This window comes from Lygodium microphyllum, chromosome 29, assembly GCF_053477565.2.
Source record: "Lygodium microphyllum isolate KBCC chromosome 29, Lygodium_microphyllum_v1.1.10, whole genome shotgun sequence".
NCBI classification, from domain to species: Eukaryota; Viridiplantae; Streptophyta; class Polypodiopsida; order Schizaeales; family Lygodiaceae; genus Lygodium; species Lygodium microphyllum.
In genome coordinates, this window is record NC_141163.1 from 66,673,378 (window position 1) to 66,685,279 (window position 11,902).

The window sequence follows — 11,902 nt, forward strand, 5'->3', positions numbered from 1 at the left end:
TGAGAGGTACTCTCCCCCTCCATCTGACCTTAGGCATTTTATTTGCAGGCCTGTTTCTTTTTCAACCATAGCTTTAAGAGTTTTGAAATGCCCAAAAACTTCACTTTTCTTTTTCATAAAATACACCCAAACTTTTCTGCTATAGTCATCAATAAAACTGACAAAATAATGACAGCCTCCAAGAGATGCAGCTTTAGTTGTCCACACATCAGAGTGGATTAATTCCAATGGCTTCTCACTCTCTTGAACATGTCTAGGAAATGGTTTCCTTGCCTGTTTTCCAAACTGACAGGCTTCACATACCTTATGCATTTCTGCAACCTTGAATTTGAGCAATCCTGCAACAATATTTTGGGCCTGCATTGATTTAAGTCGCTGTACATTAACATGACCAATGCGTTTATGCCAGATATCAATATCTGCAACTACACCGGTCCCATGTGCAAACATTGCTGCACTCAATTCAGACATGTCTGCATCCAATGTAAACATTCTGCCCTTCTTCTTTCCTTTTGCTATCAAGCGACCTTTATTTTTCATATCCTCAACAAAGCATCCATGAGGATTAAATCTGACCTGCAAGCCCTGTTCAACCATTTGACCAACTGAAACCAGATTCTTGGTGATATTCGGGACATGAAATACATCGGACAGGTATTTCTTTTTCCCACCCTGCATAGACAAGGGAATTTTTCCAATCTGCACAATAGGATGTGCAGTATCATCACCAGTCTCCACAAATCCTGGTTTTTCCATTTTCCTTGCATCCTCCATCCATTCTACATGACCTGTCATGTGGTTTGATGCACCTGAGTCAACATACCATACATCATTGCTTTCTTCTGCACTTGTCATAGAATTGTTCATGTGCTGCACCATGAACAAATGCTCATTTCTGTCATCACCCTGTCTACTAGAAGATGCATAATTCCCTTGTTGCAGTTTTCCATTCATGATGTCATTCTGCTTTTTATAGCAGTCTTTAGCCATATGACCCATTTTACCACAGTAGTAGCATTCAACATTACTGTTTGCATTTTGGCCTCTTTGCCATCCACCACGACCTCTTTGGCTCCCCCTGCCTCTAGAGTTACCACGTCCTCCTCCATAGGACTGGTTTTCTTGAGTTTGCTGCATATTCTGATTTCTGCCACGGCCTCCAAATCGGCCTCCTCAACCTCTGCCTCTACCTCTTCCAGCATTTGAGTAGAAGACAGCTTCTTTTGAAGTTCCTCCTGAAGAAGATGCACCACCATTTCTCTGTTCCTCAGAAATTAGAAGAGCAATCAACTCCTCAAAATCAGGAAATCTTTCACGAACTGAAATGGATGTCCGAAACTGTGCATAATCCTTTCCTAGACCATTCAAGGTCACGGAAACTAAATCATCATCTTCCACTGGTGACCCAATGGAAGCAAGTGCATCTGCAATCTTCTTCACCTTCATGTGGTAGTCGTTGATGCTCATACTTTCTCTTTGCACATTATGCAACTCTTGCTTGAGCTGCATTTTCCTGGCTTGCGTATTTGTGCTATACATTTTTGACAAAGTATCCCATGCCTCCTTTGGCGTACTTGCATCCTGAATATGCAAAATCATAGAGTCTGAAATACTGATAGACAGCCAATACATAACTTTCCTGGCTCTCTCATGCCATGTTTTGAATGCCTGCATTTGCTGTTGATTGGGAACATCAGGAAGAACTGGTTCTTCTTCATTTCCTGCAACGAATTCCCAATATCCTTTTCCCATAAGGAAATTCGTCATTCTAAACTTCCATGCTTGGAAGTTGTTCTTGTCAAGCTTTTCAGTGACAATCTGTGAAAGAGAATCAGATGCCATTACAGAACACTGCGAAAAATTCTGTCACTGCAAAAACTCAGCTTCACCCTCACAAGGGCAAATCTGCAAAACTGGCGAAAGTGGTATTTGACCACACAGTCACTTCCTAGTGACAATTTTGCATAAACAGGAACCAAGGATGATTCTAAAACTCCCAATGTCTCTGCGCACAAGCATACGATGCAATTTCTACAGTAACTTTTCACCGACCTGTAGAACAGTGGCTAAACAGCATAAAACTGAGCCTTTTCCTGAGTGCGTGCAGAAAACTTTCGCCTCCAAAACAGGCCCTGAAATGGCCTCAGATCAAAAAAACAGGGTCGCCAAGAGCTAAAGCTCTTACCCATAGCATATACTGCCCTCTTGCTTCACCGCGAAGGGCGTCTCAACCTGAGACAATGCACTCCTGCAATTTTCGGCAGTGCTACCTGCAGAGATCTGCTCCCAAAACAGAAAATGAAAGCAACACTGCTCCTCTTACCAGAACACCGCGTGCTTGGCTTGCTTTCTTGAGCTCCTTACCACAAACAAGGCTCTGATACCATGTCAAGATTGTGGGAGAGAAGGAAGGAGTCTCGCTTGAAGCTTTCTTGCTTGCACAATGGGGGAAGACACACAAGGGTGGAGGCTGAAAACAGTTTTCCTCTTCTTAGTTGTGTAAGCCAAAAGAACTCTAGTACAAAAGAAATAGAAGATCCCTCTATATGGGTCTCAAACCAAACTCAACTAACTAAGGTGGCATACTAACTGAGCCACAAACTAGAGTAGATAAGGATAGCTATCATGTAGCTATTATTCAGGGGCGGTGTACCAACCGCATCTGCAACTGACAAGTCGGTGACATAAATACACAACGGTCACCCTGGCGTATCACGAGTGGAGCTCGATATCTCAACAGGTAGTACTCATGATTTTATTTCAGCAAAATTGGTAAAGGAATTGAAATTACAGACTGTACCTACGCATTATCGCATAAAAGCTGCATTTTTAGGCACTAGGTATAATGGTACACAAGAAGTGCAAGGTTTAGAGATTCAAATTGGTTCATACACTGAAAGAAGAAATTTCTTAGTTATTCCATTACAGTCGAGTGACATTATTTTAGGAATGCCTTGGCGACACCAGCATAATCCAGATATAGATTATTCCACACACACAATGAATATTAATTTTCAAGGAAAATCTATTACATTATATGGTATGCATGCATCTAATGTTTTTCCACTGCTTTCGCATACTCAAGCAAAATGTGCATTACGCAAGAGTAGTAAATCATATCTCATTTGGGTGAATGAATTGCAAGCAAAGAAAAATCATATGCACCCTAGGCATAAGGAATTTCTTGCATATTTTAAGGACTGTTTTGCAGAAGACCTACCACCAGGTTTACCTCCTTCATGTCCAGAAGACCATAAGATTGATTTGATCCCTGGCACACAACCACCTTGCAAAGCACCATATAGGCACAATCAGATAGAGCAAAAAGAAATCCAGAGTCAAGTTGAAGAATTACTAAATAGAGGTTTAATTCGACCTAGCAGTTCTCCATTCGGTGCACCTGTACTCTTAGTCAAGAAAAAGAATAATACCTATCGTATGTGTATTGACTACCGAGCTTTAAATAAGATCACTGTAAAGAATAGGTGTCCTATACCTAGAGTTGATGACCTTATGGACAAACTGCAAGGATCTTCTATATTTAGTAAAATTGACCTTAAGTCTGGATATCATCAGGTGAGGCTAGATAAATCTGACATATTTAAGACTGCATTCAGAACCCAGTTTGGTCATTACGAATTCTTAGTCATGCCATTCGGATTGACTAATGCACCTGCCACCTTTAGTAGAATGATGAACCGTATCTTTTTGAAATATCAGTACTGTGTGATTGTTTTCTTTGATGATATTTTAGTGTTTAGTCAAAATGATAAAGAACATTATGAGCATCTGTCATTAGTTTTTCAATTATTGAAAGAAAATCAACTGTTTGCAAATCCTGAAAAGAGTGAATTCTTTAAGACAGAAATTGAGTATTTAGGTCATATTGTATCATCTGAAGGAATTAAAGTTGATCCTAAGAAAATTGATGCAATATTGCATTGGCCTGTTCCTAAAAACGTGCATGAGTTATGCTCATTCCTTGGTCTTGCTAGTTTCTATAGGAAGTTTGCACGTAATTTTTCATTACTTGCTTTACCATTAACCAAACTTCTCAAGAAAGGAATTGTTTATCAATGGACTGAAACTCAACAGAAATCCTTTGACTTACTGAAACATGCATTAACCAATGCCCCTGTTCTATAGTTGCTTGACTTTAATAGACCATTCTTTCTAGTTGTGACCGATGCTAGTGGATCAGGAATAGGAGCCGTACTAATGCAAGACAATCATCCAATAGCATATTCTAGTTGTAAGCTGAAACCCTCTAAGCTGAAATATTCCACCTATGACAAAGAACTATTAGCAATTGTACAAGCATTAAGACAATGGAAACACTACTTAATGGGTTCAGAATTCATGATAAAGACCGACCAGCAAAGTATTAGACATTTACTTAGCCAACCTCAAATTTCTGACCGTCATATCAAATGGGCTTCCTTTATTCAAAGTTTTCATCCTATCATTCAATACCAACCTGGAAAAGAAAATGTAGTTGCTGATGCATTGAGTAGAAGACCTGCAATTCATAATATTTCTGTCATATCTTTTGATTCTTTGATTGCTATGAAAGACACATATCACCAGGATATTACTTTTCATTCTGATTGGAATAAATTAGTACAAAATAATTTCATTCATGTTGATTCATTGTCATATAATGATGGATTTATGTTTTATGAAAAGAGACTGTGTGTTACTATTCCATTCCGATCTTTTGTTTTGAATGAAATTCATTGTCCCCCATATCAAGGTCATAAAGGTATCATATCTACATTACGTATGTTAACTGAAGATTTTTATTGGCCGCATATGGATGCAGATGTATCTAATTTCGTTTCTGAATGTTTGATTTGTCAAAGAGTTAAGAGACATCATGGTAAACAGTATGGATTACTAATGCCTTTGTGTATTCCATCTAAACCTTGGAAACAAATTTCTATGGATTTCATTACTGGTTTACCAAATACTAAATCTAACCATGATATGATTTGGACAGTTGTAGATAGATTTAGTAAGCAAGCATATTTCATTCCATGCAATAAAACTTTAACAGCATCACAAGCAGCACAATTATTTTTGAAAACTGTTTTTACTAACCATGGATTGCCCAAAGTTATCATTTCAGATCGTGATTCTAGATTTTGTAACAATTTTTGGATTACATTGTTTGCTAATCTAGGCACAAAGATTGATTTCTCATATGCATTTCATCCAGAAACTAATGGACAAACAGAAGCCACAAATAGCACCATTCTAGATCTTTTACGTGCATATACTATCTCTAAACCTCAGACATGGGACACTCATTTGCATTTATTACAGTTTGCATATAACAATACACCGCACACATCTACAAAGAAAGCACCGTTTGAAGTCATTTATGGATATAGATTATCTACACCTGTTGCATCTTTGTCTAATAGAATTCAGAGTGCTGATGATATTGCTAGTATGCATAACAATATTTTTGATGAGGTTAAGGATATGATTGCTAAAGCCCAACAATCATATACCAAACAAGCCAACAAGAAAAGACAAGCCATCAATTTCAAAGTTGATGATTATATTTGGCTGAGAATAGAAAAACGTAGACTGCAAAGTGTAGATAGACATCTAGTTGTCAAATTAGCTCCTAGATTCTATGGACCATTTAGAATCATTCATAAAATTAATGATAATGCATTCAAGTTAGAATTACCATCTCATTGGAAAATTCACAATACATTTCACATTAGTTTATTGAGACCATTTAGAGGCCAATTACCTGTCCACCCTGTTTATGAAAACCCACCTTTACTAGAGGAAGAGACTGAAATACTTGAACCAGAAGCTATCATAGACACTAACTTTATGACCACTAGAACTGGCCGAAGGTATTCTAGATATCTAGTCAAATTTAAGAACCATCCTGTAGAGGAAGCACAATGGATGCACGCTAGAGACTTAAATGCTTTCCCCACTCTGTTACCTCCACATTGAGCTAATAGCAATTGAGGTCAATTGCTATCCCACCCCGGGGGTATGATGCCACGAGGCATATTTCACGGTGGATTCCGTGAGGTTTTACGGTGGATTCTGTAAACTTTGATGACCGGGGCTCATACACAAAGTGGATTCTTTGTGCGAGAAGTTGATGGGGACGCCTGTCCTTTTCGGGCGTTTCATTAATTTAGTGTGTACATGGGTGATTCCATAGCGGGTGATTCCGCAAAATACATATTAAATTAATAAATGTTTATGAGTTTAGAGCGTGCACTCATAATAAATTAAGGTTAGGATTTATTTCTAACCAGTTGATTTATTTATATAGCTGAAGACTGCTAGGTATTCACTTTTGTCGGTTTAATTGTATTATTTTACTAACGATTGTGAATGCTTCAGTTGATGTGTAGAGATAGCAGCAGTGGCAGAGGAAAGCATTGGAGTCTAGCGAGTATTCGACCTATGGATTATATTTTGATAGGCGCCATGCCTATATTTTGTCATGTCTATTGAGGCATTGATTATTTATTATTATTTTGTATGCGCCTATGCGCACGGATATGTTATTTCTATTTGGACATTGTGTTGGGCGTGCTAGACTCTATGGGCACCGTCCATTAGCTTTATTTCCTATTTTTGTAAAAGGCAAACTCAAAAGCTAAAAGCTTGTCATATTTTTGTAAATTGGGCTATTATTGAGTATGAAGATGGAAATATACACAAAATACATGCTTTGTGAAGCGCTCACACAAGGCATGGGGGGAGATTGAACCCAATTGGTCTCTTGCTCTTGTCGGTCATGCTTTTTACATTATTTTTTGTGCAAAAAGGTAGAGTTCATTGTTCTTGGGGACCTTCCGGGATTCACTACGTGAGCATACGGCGACCGATCTGCGCACCAACTGGCCGCATGCCTTGGGGGTTGTGCTACAAGGCCACTTTGTGGCCATCAACTCTTGCTCATCAATCACAATATTATAGTTTTAGGTGCTACATCCGTAGAGGATAAAAACCTTGTGGTTCATTTTGTCTTTTGTCCAGCATGGCACGTGACAGTGGGGGACCGGAGTGGTTCTAGGGGGGGCACCTGCATACAATAATGCTTTAAATTGACATTTAAAAACAATAAAATGTTAAACGAAGGTCTCATGTGTTGGTAACACCATTGCAATGTATGTGTGGGGGTCTCGGGTCCAATTCTTGAACCTAAGGGTTCACAAATTTTAAATTTGGGTTTTATTATTTCACTTTTTTCTAAAAGATAATTTCAATTTTTTCTCTAAGGGACACCGATGATGTTTACTTGTGCCTCCCAACCACGCCTCTCTCACATACTTTTGCAATGCAAAGATGAGGATCTATAGAATTGTAGTGTGATGTAGTAGGTAATATGGAGATTTTATTATGGTAACATTAGAAACATGAAAAACTATTAAGGCACAAACTTGTCAATTCAATTCCTACATATCCATCTATTCATATTCTCATGCATGGTTTATGTTCGAAATTGTGCGTGCACATGGTATGTATTGCAAGAGAGATATATTTTATATGAATTGGCAAATGTACAACTTAGGTGAGAATCTTGATCTTTGTAAGGCATAAAACTTTTACATGCAAGACACACATAGGCACATGATTTCAAACCTTATTTCTTTGCATATGGATGATTAAATATGCATGTGCATGCATGTTATCCTTCTTTAGTGACACTTGAAAGTTTTCATGCTTGTGCAAAACTTAAGATAACCTCATAAATGAGCCTATTCAATGCTATCAAATGTAATAGACTTACTAAATTAGCACACACACACACACACACACACACACTCTCTCTCTCTCTCTCTCTCTCTCTCTCTCTCTCTCTCTCTCTCTCTCTCTCTCTCTCTCTCTCTCTCTCTCTCTCTCTCTCTCTCTCTCTCTCTCTCTCTCTCTCTCATATTTTTAAAGGATATACCATTACATAAAATTTGTATTTGTGTGTGTCAGTGTGAAGGCAAACAGACAAACTATATCATTTAGAGAAATGGCACAAAACTATCACAATGGCCGTTAGGTTGACCAACAATTTTAGCCTTACAAGATAGGAGGTTTGGATAACATCCTTGCAAGGTCTATCACAAGAGGTTGAAAACATTTTGGATTACTCACTCTTTTACCAACATAGATGGAGCTTGTCTTTTAGAAAACTATCATAAGATGAGACAAGACCTCATTATAAGTTGGCCAATCAAATCATGTGTATTGTTTTCACTACCCATAAATACATGGAAATATACTTGCCATAGAATCCCATCAATTCATCTAATGCTCCTCCATAAATGATAAGTTGACACTTTTTGTTGCTTTATTGATTTTGTGTTAGTACTTAAACCTAGGAAATCCTCATACACTTATCTCTATTCTATCCTAATATGAAATGGTTCTTTTTTGGCAATAATTGAAGATGTGACTTGATTATTAGAAAGATTAACTTGATTACATTGCTATCACTACAATGACTTTTGGATATAACTAGAAAACTACATTACTAAAAAACATTATAGAAATTTCCTTTGGATATAAGAGAAAGCTTTGTTAAATGAATCAATGTTTCTCATATTTTAGACATTCCAAGCTCTGTTTGCATGTGAAGCCTAAAGCATAAGAGCCAGTGTACTAGCATGCCAACCACTTGCAAGCCTATGCTCCAAGATGACACCGACACCATCTAAAACCTAATTGCCCTTCCACTTGCACCAAGGGGTTGCATGACAATCAAAGTCACTATGCAATTGGCCATACCATCAAGCACCCATATGAATGTAACTTCCCTCAAAATTATAAGAGGTAATTGCACTCTTCCACTTTAACCAAGATTAGGTGCTCATCAATTACATTTGGTCCCCCTCCAATCAGTTCACCAACCTATATGCTAATTCACATGAAGGAACACCTACTCACTACAACCTTCCGGCAACAATCAAGTGAGTTAGCAACAAGGTAATATTATAAGATGAGGCCCAAACTCCTTACCCTAGACTTTGGACCTACACTTATAATGATAATTGAATATACAAAGTGCAAGCATGTCAAAGTAGAGGTATAACACTAAACATAGTCCTAGCACAAGAAAGGCGAGCAAGATGAGCATAGAAGGAAGAGGAAAGAAGATGTGAAAAATAAAGAATTTTGATTAAAAGACAAATCCAAGAAAAGAGCACACTCTTAGTGTACATGGTGCAAAAAGTCGTCCAGGATGAGCTCATCAAGTACCTTGGTACCAAGATTTATGTGAGAAAGGAGACGCTTGAAGAGAGATGTACAAAGGGGGAAAGCATGCTCGATAAAGTTTTTGCCTTGAACTATGGTTCAATACATTTTTTAGATTTTCATGGTGCAAAGAGATGAGAAAGAGATCCAACTAAGGACCAATATCAATTATTTCTATTGAGACATTGTTGATGTACACATCATATGAGAAATACGCCATTGAATAAGATAGTTCTAGTCCCATTTCCTAGTCATCAAGCTTAAGTGGCTCTTACAGTATCTCCATGGCTTGAAATAAGATAGTTGCAATAGTTGTTGGTGATTCTCTCCTTGGCCTGATATAAGCTAGCAGCAACAATTATTGGGTCCTATCTCATAAATTCATACAATTGCTTTCGCAAGGCTCCTTTGCACATGCACACCATTGCTATGATTCGAGATAATCCTTGCATTTGGATGAAAGACAGAAAGTCTGAAATTATGAGAAGTTTCTTCTAGTATTGAATGTAGTCTCTTGGACTGGCTTGTTTTGCTACTGTTTACGTTGATAGATAGGAATCATGATGAAGCTTTGAAATGCTTTGGGAAAATTTTAGAGAAAACCTCTTCTCAGATGTAGTGACCTCATTGTCTAGAAAATTCATACCTTTGTGGCTACACATATCTTTGTAACCATATCTTTATGGTTGTACATATCAAACCTACAAAAGGTGTTTAGGAGGATAAACTCAAAGGGACTTGAACCCCAAACACACTATGTGTGTCTACCGAGGAGTTTACCTACACAACTAAAAAAATATATTTGTAAAGAGAGATACATGATTGCCTGTAAAAGGCAAGCATGCATCTCTCTCTCTCTCTCTCTCTCTCTCTCTCTCTCTCTCTCTCTCTCTCTCTCTCTCTCTCTCTCTCTCTCTCTCTCTCTCTCTCGCTCTCTCTCTCTCTCTCTCTCTCTCTCTCTCTCTCTCTCTTTCGTGTACACTTTGAGTAAGAGCATGTGCCTTTAAATATACATACACATGTGGATAGCTCTCAACAATAAGCAATTATAAAATCATAGAATGAAGACTTTGTGAAAAAAAGAGAAATCTAATCCTACCATAAAATGAAGATTTGGAAAAAGGTAATTCTCATCCTACCATTAGCCAAAAAACGTTATATTTTCCTTCCTTTACAAGATAGGATATTCAGATAGGAGCTTTAGAAGATAGGAGGTTTGGATAACATCCTTGAAAGGTCTATCATGAGGTTGAAATTTTTTTGGATTACTCACTATTCTAGCAATACAGATGAACCTTCTCTTTTAGGAAACTATCACAAGATGAGACAAGACCTCATTATAAGTTGGCCAATCAAATCATGCATATAGTTTTTACTACCCATACATACATGGAAATATACTTGCCATAGAATCCCATCAATTTATCCAATGTTCCTCCATAAATGATGAGTTGGGTCTTTTAGTTGCTTTATTGATTTTGTGTTGGTACTTAAACCTAGGAAATTCTCATGCACTTATATCTATTCTAACCTAATATAAAATGGTTCTTTTTTGGCAATAATTGAATATGTGACTTGATTATTAGAAAGATTAACTTCATTACATTGCTATCACTATAATGACTTTTGGATATAACTAGAAAGCTACATTACTCAAAAACATCATAGAAATTCCCTTTAAATATAAGAGAAAACTTTGCTAAATCAATAAATGTTTCTCATATTTTAGACATTCCAAGCTCTGTTTGCATGATGGAGCTTATAAATATTTGTTGACTGTGAAGCCTGAAGCATAAGAGCCAGTGTGCTAGCATGCCAACCACTTGCGAGCTTATGCTCCAAGATGCCAACCACTTGCGAGCCTATGCAAAAAAACATTATAGTTTCCCTCCTTTACTTTTAATCAGTCACATGATTAGGCACACTATGATTAGGCATGGGAGTCTACATTAAAAATTTAATTAGTCACCATCACCACTCCTTGATAGCTCGGGTACTATTTTGCAATAAATTTCAAGATTATTCTTTAACTATATTTAAAATATAGTATGTCATAACAATAAGAAATTATAAAAACATAGAATGAAGATTTTGTGGAAAAAAGAGAAATCTAATCCTACCTACCAAAAAATGAAGATTTAGAAAAAGAAATTTCTCATCCTACTGTTAGCCAAAAAACGAATTGGCTTCCCTCCTTTACATTTTGGGGTTCCCGCCTGTTTCTCCAACGTACCACTTCTTTTTATTTTTGTTCCTTTCACAAGACGAGTTTGTACTTTGTGCTTTGAGCTAGCACAAGGTGTAGACAAGTAAAAGAAGCAACACTCTAGTTTTGTACTGTGATACTACAATATTCCACATCTCCATCATTGATCACTTGGTAATCTACAATCTCCAAGCTTAAGTCTGATTCAAGGTAAGAAAGACGTATATCTCTCACTGTAACGGTACTCATGATAATCTTCTCTATCATGATAATCATAATAATTAGTTGATCCTAAGAGGTTATATTAATGTCTCTGTTGTACTATACTCATTGGTGCAACTTGATGGGACCAAAAATGGGCCGGCACTGGCTATGGCACTAGTTGGACCTCATGCACACAACAGACACCTCCACCACCACACAACCTCGCGAGCCAGGAGCGTCTGTAATAACTAAATA